Genomic DNA, 11,898 nt, shown 5'->3' with positions numbered 1-11,898 from the left:
CTGTCTGGGCTCTGCTCTGTTCAATCGCTGCTGCTGTGGGCAAAGCTGCCCCTGCTCCTTGAGGGGAGCGCTCGCTGCAGGCCCGGCAGGAAAAGAGCCCAGGAAAAGCCGCGCCCGTTGCAGGAGAAGCGCTGGGAGCAGAGGGGAGAGCGGGAAAAGGGAGCGAGAGCAGCTGGGCGGATTTGCATCACAAATACTACCCGCGGAAGATCCCTCCGCGGGCAGGACCGCATCACAAATAGTCCCTCCTGGCGGATCACTCCGCGTGCGCATGCGCATCACCGGTACGCATCACCGCTGATCCCTCCGCGCGCAGGACCGCATCACAAATAGTCCCTCGGGCGGATCGCTCCGCGGCCTGCCGCATCACCGCTGATTCCTCCGCGGGCAGGGCCGCATCACAAATAGTCCCTCCTGGCGGATCACTCCGCGTGCGCATGCGCATCACCGCTGAGTCCTCCACGGGCAGGACCACAGCACCGCGGGTGCCTCCGGCAGATCCCTCTGTTATAAATGGTATTGTGATGTTGGCTTTTCGCATGTTACATCATTGTTATGAATGTGACGTAAAGAAATTCAGCCCAATTAAATTTAATAAAGAAATAGATGTTATTCTGCGGCCGAAAGATCGGTCACACAGAAAGCCACGATGGAGAAAAGCAGCCCCAGCCCGGGGTAGGAGCTGGGTGAACACGCGTAGGTCTGACCTCTATCGCATCGACCTCCCAAGTCAACAAACATAAAGGATGTGTGCAAGGGAAGTGAAAGTCCTACTGCAAGAAGAGAGATTATTTAGACGAAGCTTTCCTGACAATGCCTCTCAGGATGTTGGGAAGTTTGACTTGTTAAGATTTGCAAGGCATTAAATACTGAAGGGATGTGGACAAAGGCCTATAAACTTCCAACTAAACATGAGGATGTGCACGGCTGGAGCAGGAGGGAGTGGGATCACCGATGCTGACGTGAGCCTCAGCACACCGGGAGTGCAGCATTTCACAGAACCCCAGAATGGTCTGGGTTGGAAAAGAACTTAAAGCCCATCTCCTTCCTGCCATGGGCAGGCACACCTTCCTCCAGACCAGGCTTCTCCAAGCCCCATCCAACCCGGCCTTGGACAGTGCCAGGGATTTCTGACAACTTTAATTAGTTTTTTATATATCAGAATCTCTCAGTCTCCAAGCTCCTGCTATGCTGGGATATCCATTTATATGGGAAGAAATCACTTTTTGTTGGGAACACCCCTCCCAGGCTGAAACAGAGCTTAGGGCTCTACTGAGCCAACAATTTGCCCGCTTTCACCTTCTCTGATAGAAGATTAAGACAGCAACATTTCTGATGAATCAGCAACCAAAATGATGCCTTTTCCTCACAGACTGTTGTCCAGCTACTGCTCACACAGAGGAAAAATCCTGAATATTGTTATTTCCAAGCCTTGAAGGACAGAACCTTCTTCAGACGAGGGATTTTTCCCCTCACCTCCAAATGCAGGACTTTTGCATGCCTGAACTGTGACTTAGATCTTTGGTCCTATGGATTTTTCTTTTTAAGCTGAAAGTCTGTTGTGAAGCTATGATATATCAGAGTATCCCGTTGCCATTTCATGAAGATATGGGGGGTGGAGTGTTCAACTCGTAAGCAAAAGCACCTGAGCTGAGATAGGCAGATGCTGACGCAGCTGTAATTTCATGAGAAGTTTGGACAGGGGAAGTGGGTGGCTGTCTCGTTGTGATACTGTTTTCATAGCACGAGCAAGAAGAGACTTCTCTTTCTAAATGGACTAAACAAGGTTATTATGGCAGTGATAAACAGACTGAACATCTCAAGGGTTGTCTTTTTACATTGTCAGTGGGAGAAGGGAGGAAGGTGGGGGGAGGAGGAGAGTTCTGAAGGTGGTATAATTTTCTTTTCCCTTCTTTTAGGTCTGTTAATAAACTTCTTTATATTCTTTCAAGTTTGGTGCCTGCTTTGCGTTCCTCCTAATTCTTATCTCACAGAAGATAAACAGTAATGAGTATTTTGGACCAAACCACTACAGGGCCCCATCTCTGGAACTGTCCAAGGCCAGGTTGGACAGGTTTTGGAACAGCAGCAGCAGGGGAGGGAACTGGATGATCTTTAATTTCCCTCCCAACCAAATAATTCCAGGATTCTGTTACTGATCAACCTATGCCATTTGTAAGGAAGTTTGACTCTGTCCACCTCGAAAGAACTCTATAAAAGCCAAATGTTCCTTCAAGAATTCCCACGAGAGGAAAAGAAGGATCTGAAAAGAAATCCTGCTCATGGTACTCAGAGCCCAACCCAAAAACCAGAGTGAGACCCAATCACAGGGAAATCCATGGGTTCATGAAAATGTGTAAAACACATTGTGGTAGCAGAGCTAAACACAACAGAGCACAGAAAGGCTCCTGCTACCTTCTAACAGTAAAAACCATCATGGATTAAACACCAAACAGCTTTAAGGTGCCTGTAATTTATTCAAAGCAACTCTACACTGATATTTCTCTTTCCTTTTGGGGTCAACGCATTTATGATTCATATTTTCAGTCTTATCTCTACAGTCGAGAGAGACAGAAGGAAGCCTCTACTATCAGGCTGATTTCAAAAGCTGGAGGTAAAAACATCAAATGTCACACAATATGGCAAAAATATATCCAACTCTATGAAATTCTTTGTTTCTTCAACATAATTTCTCTGGAATGCTTTTGAGCTTTCAAAGAATCCTATCAATTCCTCCCTGCTTAATTTATAGCAACGTTAGAAATCAATCAGAATTAAAATGGAGCTATTTTTTATAATATTAAAAAAAAAAGGGGGAAGCACATACAAAACACTTTTTTTTTCACGCATGCGTTATTCCATGATTTCTGTGTCCAAGTAAAACCTTGTTTATTGGTTTGTGTTGTAACATAATTTCTCGTTAAATGAACCCTTGGAAACAGAAGTGTGGTGAGAGAAATTCAACACTCCCAACATTTGTAAAAGTGGAGAGGGTTGTGCTGGGCTTCCTGCTTAAATAGTGGGAATGTGCTGCTGGAACTGCTGGAATGGGGGAACAACCCCACTTCATCACTAATTTTACTTTCCAAGTGACTGGAAAATTCTCCAAAGCTTCCTGTTAAACAACACAAAAGACAAGTTCAGAGACCTGGTACCTCTGACAGTTGTGAAAGACAGGAAAAAAATGAATGACATTCTCCAGAGGATATTTTTCTGTCACTTAAGCAGTTTACATATTTCTCTATTTTTACCGTATTTTTCTTCTTCTGATCACCAGGGATCGTATGTGAGTTTAGGGTCATTAGGGCTCTGTCTAGTGCCAGACAGATTCTGCTACAGTCAGATTTTTATGATGACAGCATGAAATTTTTGGAATGCACTGGTGAGTTGTGGGACTATTGTTAGACTGTCATTAAAAAGAAAAAAAATAAATATAGCTTCGCTTTCTAGTACTACAAGCAAGTCTTTGGCTTTAAATTTTGCAAAATACAGATGATTTCTCAGAAGAGATGAAAAAAGTAGCGAGTAAGTTTAATAATTTGTATTCAAAAATATATTGAACCGATTATTCCATCCAGAGTGAGAGAATATAAATTTTTTTCAGGGTTAAGAGAACAATATTTGGGAAAACACAAAATAAACAAACAAACAAAAAAAGCCAATGAAGATTTTAACACTTTTATTTAATTATTTCTTTCCTTCTGTCTCCTTCCCCTTTCTTTTCAGTGTTTCAATCTGTTCTCCCCCATCCTTGGGGAACACTGCTTGAACCTGCGTTTGTGAGTTATAAGCTCTTTGTACTGTACATAGCAGTTGTTAAGGATCAACTGATTAACCATTTTATAGAAGATTTAGAGGACTCATTCCAATTTTTACAGCTCCATGTGGTTTTTAAATATTGTAATGTTTTCAACCAATATGTTTTCTGTCTCCCAGCTGTAAAACAATACCTATTGGCTTGGGGGGACGGAATTTATTTTTATACAATTTTGGTATAATACAATTTTTTGCGCACTGCTAACAGCATCTTCTGGGAAAGAATAAAAAAAGCCTCAAGATGAAATACTGTTCTCCTCATTCCTTGCTCATTCACTTGGGCTACTCAAATATTATGGCCCAAACATTTGTTATCACCCGGAACAAATTAGGAAGGGATACATGATGGGATTCATGAATTCACCTGTTTTGTTGGCTTAGCAAACCCTTTAAATTCTTTCATATATTTAATATCCTGTGCATTTCTTAATTTAGAAACAAGGGGCTCACATAAAACATGTCAAGCTCAAAAGATTTGCCTGTGTGAGCGCTTAAGACAGTTTTGTTGGATATGTGCGTTTGTATCAAGACTCTATGGACAAGGCATGGTTGAAATTCGTGCCCCTCTGCAGCTTTTAGTAACAGTATTTTCTTTTGGGGTTTTCTCTTTACTCAAAAAATTGCAAAACAAAAGGCAAGAATTGACCTAAACAAAATGGTGAGTAAATTTAACACCAAAGTATTGCCTCAGGGTGGTGCACTGGGCACCTTAACCTTTGTTTTCTAATGGCCCTAAAAGAAAAGTCCTTCCTTCGGGAAGTTCAGGTGTGTTTTCCCGTGCATCTGAATTTCTAAGGGTTGGGTTTGAGTCACAAATTTTAGATCTTTACTTCTTCTGTTGATGTCAGGGCAAATATTAAAGCCTTTATCCCATCATGGTCCTACCATGGCTTCAGCTGAACAAAGAATTTACAGAATTGCCTGTTTATCACCACCACTATCACTGATAATGCTGTAATATTGGGATCATATTATCACAATATAGCAGCTAATACAATAACAACATAATGATTGTAATTATAATTTCAGCTAATGTTATTTAGTGTAATATAACAATGCTCTAACAAGTATAATAACAAAAATAATACTTAAGGTCCTGAGCAGGAACCCAAACACGACACTCTGTGGGCTAATGTACAATGTACACTTAACTGTTGATCTCACAATAAAACCTAAATACTATCAAGGAGCACCAATTTACCTCACAGGAGCTAACCAGGCAGGACAAATTTAAATTGGTTTATCCTGCACTCTTTGTGAGTTAAGCTAAATTCATATTTGCCACAGAGCAGGGATGTGGGCACACACTGCAGAGCCATCAGTGCCCAGGTAACGCACACTGGAGCTCTAAATTAGGAGGGTGTTTCTACATGGCCTGATAGACCCTTCTCAATTAACACTGGAGCATCCTCATTTCACTAAAAACACAAATAAAATTAAGACATGGTCAGAAACACGATCACTAATTAAGACATGGTCAAACAATCGCTCGGGTCTGGGGTTCTGTGAGATCTCACCCCTCTGACTGGATATTGCTCGGAGTTCTGAGCTATCAGCTGAATTCACCTCCTCCTCTGCTCCTGAGAAGAGAATCCCTAAGGAACGTTCCAAAACAGAGACATTCAGTGAACATGCAGGAGAGCCACATTCAGATCCAAACCAGAACCATGGCAGGTCTTCTGCAGTTTTTAGTGTCATTCCCTTTGCCTTACATGCTCCATCTGGCACCCAGAAACTCATCCAGATGAAAACTTTAAAGCTGGTATTAAGCAATAATTTAACTCCTGACTAAAAGCCTTTGCACAAATAATCTCCAATAAAACCCACAAAGTTCTCCCTAGGAAAAGAATGGGAATTTTACAGTTATTGTATTTGTAAGGGAAGAGCTTGGATCTGAAATGTGCTGGCACTTGCACTTCCATGCCTCTCATCTAGAGATTTTTCTTTCTCCTCTATGTTAAATAATGACATTTTCTTCCTAATACCATATTTCTCCAATGGGAGCTGGGAGGTTTCCTGCAGGTACCAATCCAGAGGGCACCACAGAGGAAAGAAAGAATATTAAATCACACAGAGCTGCAACTAAAAAGGGCAAGAGCATCTAAATATGATAGTTTATTAATAACTGTGAATCTTATAGGATCTGTGTAAACCCTTTCATGCCAGCATCTCTTCATTCTTCCTATGATACTCTGCAACCTCATATTCCCACAGAACTTCTCCCAGCACTCACCATGTTAAATTTCCCTTTACAGAAACACAGATTGCACAATCAATGCATTCTTGATTTTTTTAGTTGAAACTGTAATGATATTTTTCAGAGAAAAGCACCAAAATCTGCTTTCCTGTGACAATTTTTTCCTTACGGTATTTTCTTTTTGCAGAAAATTTCTTTTGCATGTAATATCCCGAAGGGTTTATGGCACACCAGTTGTGACAGATGTGCTGTTCCTAACATAGTTCCACTGATAGGAATTCCACAATATTTTAATTATTTGACTGCTGCAGGTTTAAAAAAGTTAACACAGGACTCTTGACTGAAAGCACGTGAAAACTTCAACTCCAATTTTAGGCACAGTTTTCCTTGACTTTATCTGGAAGTCCTGGACCAGTCCATATCCTGCCTTACCTTTTAGCTGTTTCACATGGATCCCATCCTTTTTTATTGGACTCTTGATGCCCACTGATGTTTTATGCATAATGATGCTCAAGTTTAATTGAACTGTGAGCTTCAGTTTAATTATGAGCCTTCACGATACCTTCAGCACTTTTTCTTCTCTGATTACTGTAACTGGTTCCCTCCAACCCCTTTAAAATCCTTAATCTATTAAACCACTTGTAGACAAGTCATTTTTAGGAGAAAGCCTAATTACTCTACTGCAATTATCTTAATGCATCCTCGGTATTTAGGGGAAAAAAATAATAACCTGAGTGAAATGCACTTTGTGGACTATTCCAAACATTCCCATTTAATGATCTGAGTCACACTGCATCTCTCTTGTGCTTAAAATGAATTTATGTGGAGAAAGTGACACTCCAAGTCTTCATCTCTGGTTAAATTTCTGATCATTAAATTTCCCACAGATTTTAGAGATGTGACCCTCAGACTCAGTGGACAATTCTCTTCTTCCAGTGGATGAAATTCTCATTCTTTCAGTTTGAGAGCCAAAAAAAAAAAGAGGTAAAAATTAAAAAAAAAAAAATTTACATGTGCCTTAAATGTATTTTCAAAAACCCAACCATGAACTATTCAATAGGTCAGCTTTGCCAAAAATCTGAGGGGTTTTATGGAAATTAAAATTATCTGTTTGAAAAAGATAACATTTGTACTCATATTTACAGCTTTTATAGTACCAGATTTTCTCAAAATAATGAGGTTTGATCCAGCCAGTTCTCTCAAGTATAAATTCTTTCTATGCTTTCTATATTTATAATTTTATATATCACATGCACAGCCCCTTTCTACTTATTTATAATTAGTACTCACATAAAATATGTTTCCTCACAGTTTTGAGCAGGATCCTGGGTGGTTTTTGCGTATCATTCACCATGAAATGCTAATTTGTGAGAAGTGTTTATACTTTTTAAGGCAATATTTAGTCAATTTTGAATACTTTATAAAAAAATTAACATTTCACAATAAACTTCTTACCAAAAAAAAAAAAAAAAATAAAGAGAAGAGAGAAAGAAAGGAAAAGAAAAGAAAAGAAGAAAAGTAAAAGAAATAGAAAGCACTATCACCTGAGTCCTTTTGGATCCAAGTCCTATGGACTGTTCCTGACTCTGAGATTCCTGCTTAGCTGAAATATTTTAAAATTCTCCCTGAGAGTTTGAAAATTAGTCTCAAAAGTAGCCAACACATAATATTCAAAAACCCAAAGAAGAGATGTGTGACCTTTGAATTTTTTGGCGAATATAACTCCTTTTAAAATTTTTGTACATTTTATAGCTATGAATTAAACTGTATCTTGACTACAAATATAAATATATTAACTATATAACTAGGAATTGAAACCTAAAATAAAAAAGAATTCACACTAAGAAAACAAAACACAGCCTAAAAAACGTGTGTGAGAGAGGAGGGAGCTGTACATTGTTTTTGTTCAGTCAGAGCTGAGAACCAAATAAAATCTAAGCTCTCTATATTTCAATGCCTTTATACTGTTTGTGTTAATAATGGTCTGTGATTTACATTGGCATATGCATTGTGAGTGTGGAAAAATACAAATAAATTCATTTTAGAAATTAGGAGGGCAGGGTTCAGCATTAATGCTGACTTGTCTCTCTCCAGCTCCAATTTCCTCACTTCTCCTTGTACAATCACAGCCTTAATGTCACACAAGTTGCATGCCTGGAATAGGACTTTATTTAGGATATTCCTTCCCTCTTCAGGATTCGCCACTTGTTCCCTAATTTACAGACTTGTTTTCTGCAACAGGGATCTTGATGGGTTTTTTTCCTCATTTCTTCACTTGATGACCATATAATTATCTGCCTGTTTGGTTAAATTCCTGAATGTGGGATCAAATAAATTTCTTGCATATGAATGAGCATATCAAGTACAAGGAACATATCAATTCCAAATCAGTGATTTGTCTTCTTGCATTACAGGCTACTTTCTCCAAAGGCATCACTTTACATTATGCACTTCACCAAGTGCAAGACTGAGCTTGCAGTTCTGGGGGTTGCTGAAATGTCCTGCTCTCCCTCCCCAAACACAGGATCTGCTGAAACAATCCTTATGGAAGACAACTGTGGTTGCCTAAGGAAACGCAGAATACAGAAGTTTACAGCTCATCAGCAAGTCCTGATTATGGTTTGTACTTTATTGTAAAAAAGGGCTGAGAGATTTCCTTCTCTCTTTCTGCTTCTGTTTACTTTTTAATTTTCCCCCTTTTTTCTTTTTTTTCATTTTTCTCAATTTTCTTTTCCTGTTAAGCTTTCTGCAACTTCAACATTGTCACTCACACTACTGGCCAAATGTCTCCAGAGACTATTCACATGTTCATAAGAAACATACTTTAAATCTATAAAACTCTTCTTGACCGGCTATCCCATTTTATATCAGGAGGAGAGAGAGAGATAAACTCCCATTTACAGAATAAAATGCTCCCCGTTTTTCTCTCTTCCTTCAAAGCAGGCTTTCCATAACACATTTATAGTGTTGGTGTTGTAACATAATTTTTTGGGCAGGAGTTTCCTTGCAGGTCCATAACACAGACCACTAAATCTTGCGGTGGGGCGACGCCGAGCGCGCCCAGAGCGAACAATGCCGGGCTGACAATTCTCAAAAGCAGGAGCACTTTTCTGCCAAAAAACCGCTCGCAGCTGCCTCCTCATTTCCTGGGGAAGTCAAGGTGTTCCCCTGGACCTACTTTCCAGCGCTGTGATTATGCAAGCGTTGTGGTGCTGCTCTGTAATATATGCAGATCAATTCTGCCTCGTTAGCATCACCCCGGCCTCATTCCTGCAGTCTGGTGCCAGCCTCATCTGCGAGGGTCGGCAGCGCTGGGCGGCTGGATGTGCCAGCAGCCACAGCTGCTCTCGCTCTGCTCGTCCCCCTCCAGCAGGGCAGTCCTTCTCCAGGGCTGGTGCTGCTCTCTGGGTGCCCACGCCCGTGCCTTCCCAATGCCAGCCCCACGGGGACAGCGGGACATCGGCCGCTGGATTTCCCGCTACGCGCTCCTCGCTCCTTCCCCAAGCGTTTGCCTCACTGGCATCTCGCTACTCCTGATTAATAAGCTTCCCCCCCACCTGAATTTCCACCTTTACCACTCTGCCCATACTCCAAAATCCACCCTGGAGCTGCCAATGGAATCTGCACTCTGCAGCCATCCTGGTTTTTGGAACTTCGAGCGCCAGCTCAGACACACAAAGAGCTGCAGTCTGAATATTGCAACTTCCAGCGCTCAAAAAAAACCGGAATATTCAGGCACTGAGATGATATCAGAGCTCCAATTAAACGCTTTTATGCTGCCAAAACCTTCTCTTGCCTTTTTGTCTGGTCCAGGTCTTACCTTGCTGTACAGGTTGTTCACATCCATCATTATTCCATCTCCAGAAGAATCAGGCAGGAAAATGTGTCCTCTTCTGTCCCTCTATTTACCACTGTGAGGTCACAAACCTGGGAAAGGTTTGAAAAAGGTGTTTCTGAAATTTTTTGAAGATTTTTTCTAGGGGGAAGTGACTTACTAAACTAAATCCTTCTTAGTTATCTCCTGCAAAGGTTAAACTGTGCCTCAACCAGAAGAAAAATTGAAAGTTCAGTCACTATTAGAGAAATGGTATAAATTGCTGCAAACATTGGTAAATAGAAATACACTCAAATCCAGAGCAGAAACACAACACAATTCTCTCATAATTAATCCCAGGAATAATTCATATGCATCCCCTTCACTTCAGGACTTTAAATCACATTTAACATAATTTTTCTAAGAGGTTATGCTTCAGTTCAGCAGAAGATGGTGCATGATGTAGAAATGGCTGAGACCTACACACTTGATGCTACAGAAAATCAGCCTGGAGTTTTGCAACAGTTAATTGTGCTATTACAGATATCGTATCCTCTGCACAGGAAAATATCTTACTCTTCAAAGCTGTATTAAACTTCTCACCACCAGTGTGAGGGATGGTTGGTACACCTGGAATGTGATATTCTTATATCTCCAGTAATATTTTGCCAAAAAACATGGGGTTTGACTCAGAACATTAATCTGAATGAGTGATTTCACCTATCAGTAGTTCATAATTTTGGTGGAATGTGAGTCATTTATCTAAAACCTGTAGGGGAAAAAAAGATCAGTAACTGGTTCATTGTAGGTTTAGCTGGCTGGAAATAGAACCAACATTTACCAGAAATTGTTTCCCTACTGGACAGAGCCTGAATCTTGTGACACTGGGTCAAACCATCACTGAGCAGAACAGAATTCAACCTGTGAATATTTCAGCTAAACTTGACCATTATATTTCCTTCCCAGCTGCAAGTGTTCTGCACACCCACAAATTTCGGCATGATTGCAACCACATTTCTCTACCTCCAGCTACAGAGTACCCTCGATGTAATTCATCCTCGCTGAGTCCCAGTGTAGCTCCTCCATGGATGTTTCACATGGCTTGTGTGAAGCACAGATTTTTAAATTTGAAAGGTGCAAATTTTGTATCAGATCAAAATACAATTAAAAAAATACTTCTCTGCTTCTTTATCAAAACTGCGAAAACTGGTAATTAGGCAAAACCCAAACCATTTGTATATTTTAGGGTCAGTAGTGACTATTACCACACCCTAACACAAAAAAACCCAAAAAAAGTGTAGCCAAAAGCATTTTATTCAAGACTATATTTTCCTGAGCAATACACACTTCATAATTTCCCAGGAAAATATTTACTTAAAAACTCACAGGGAAAATATATTTCATGGGGAAAAGGCTGCTGAATTTAAGTAGCATGGCAAAATACCATGTTTGGACTGGCATTCTACAGTTATTTTTTCGTAACTTTTAATAATGTGTTTCACTTCTGGTTTATTCAATAAACAGCTCAATCACTTGATACTGAAATCACTCTCAAAATTTATTTCCTTCTATCAGCCATATGAACCAGTTTGTTATTTATAGGATGAATGTTATTATTGTAGGGTTTTCCGTGGATGTTGACTGCCCACTACTGACTGATTGCCTGACTTTGGGAAAAACAAGATTATTGTGACTTATTTTAAGAGAGTTTACCAAGAAATTAATTGGCTTTATAGAGAAAAAGGGAGACAACAAATCTAAATTAGTGGATTTCACTTGAGAACTCATTTCAGCCTGTTTGATGGGGTTTGAGGGGAGTTGGTTTGCTTTGGTGTTTTCTAGGAGGGGTCAGAAGTATTTAAAAAAGACTAAATTTAATTATTTCTTTCTGCCCATGTCTATGAGTGCCCTCTGACAAAGGATCCCTGGAGATCAATGTCTGACCTGCAGACCAGGATCTTTCAACACTCCCAAATTCCCTCGGTCCAAGCCAATGACAGACGCTCCTCCTGCTGCCTCACTGCCCAGGAGATGCTGGTCAGGATCTCCTCGGTGTAAATCTTCTGCCTCA

General features: G+C 40.3%; 1 long non-coding RNA gene across 1 annotated transcript in view; it reads right to left on the bottom strand.

Moving 5' to 3' along the window:
• LOC108448168 overlaps positions 1 to 11,898 on the bottom strand; it is a 24,964-nt gene that overhangs the window by 7,179 nt on the left and 5,887 nt on the right. Inside the window, exon 3 of the long non-coding RNA XR_001863964.1 lies at positions 9,834 to 9,940. This is a non-coding gene — a long non-coding RNA (uncharacterized LOC108448168). The remainder of the gene's footprint in view (positions 1 to 9,833; positions 9,941 to 11,898) is intronic.

Source organism: Corvus brachyrhynchos, unplaced genomic scaffold, assembly GCF_000691975.1.
Source record: "Corvus brachyrhynchos isolate BGI_N302 unplaced genomic scaffold, ASM69197v1 scaffold126, whole genome shotgun sequence".
In the NCBI taxonomy this organism is placed as follows: Eukaryota; Metazoa; Chordata; class Aves; order Passeriformes; family Corvidae; genus Corvus; species Corvus brachyrhynchos.
Note: the sequence above shows the minus strand (reverse complement) of the source record. Positions and strands in the feature narration are given on the sequence as shown.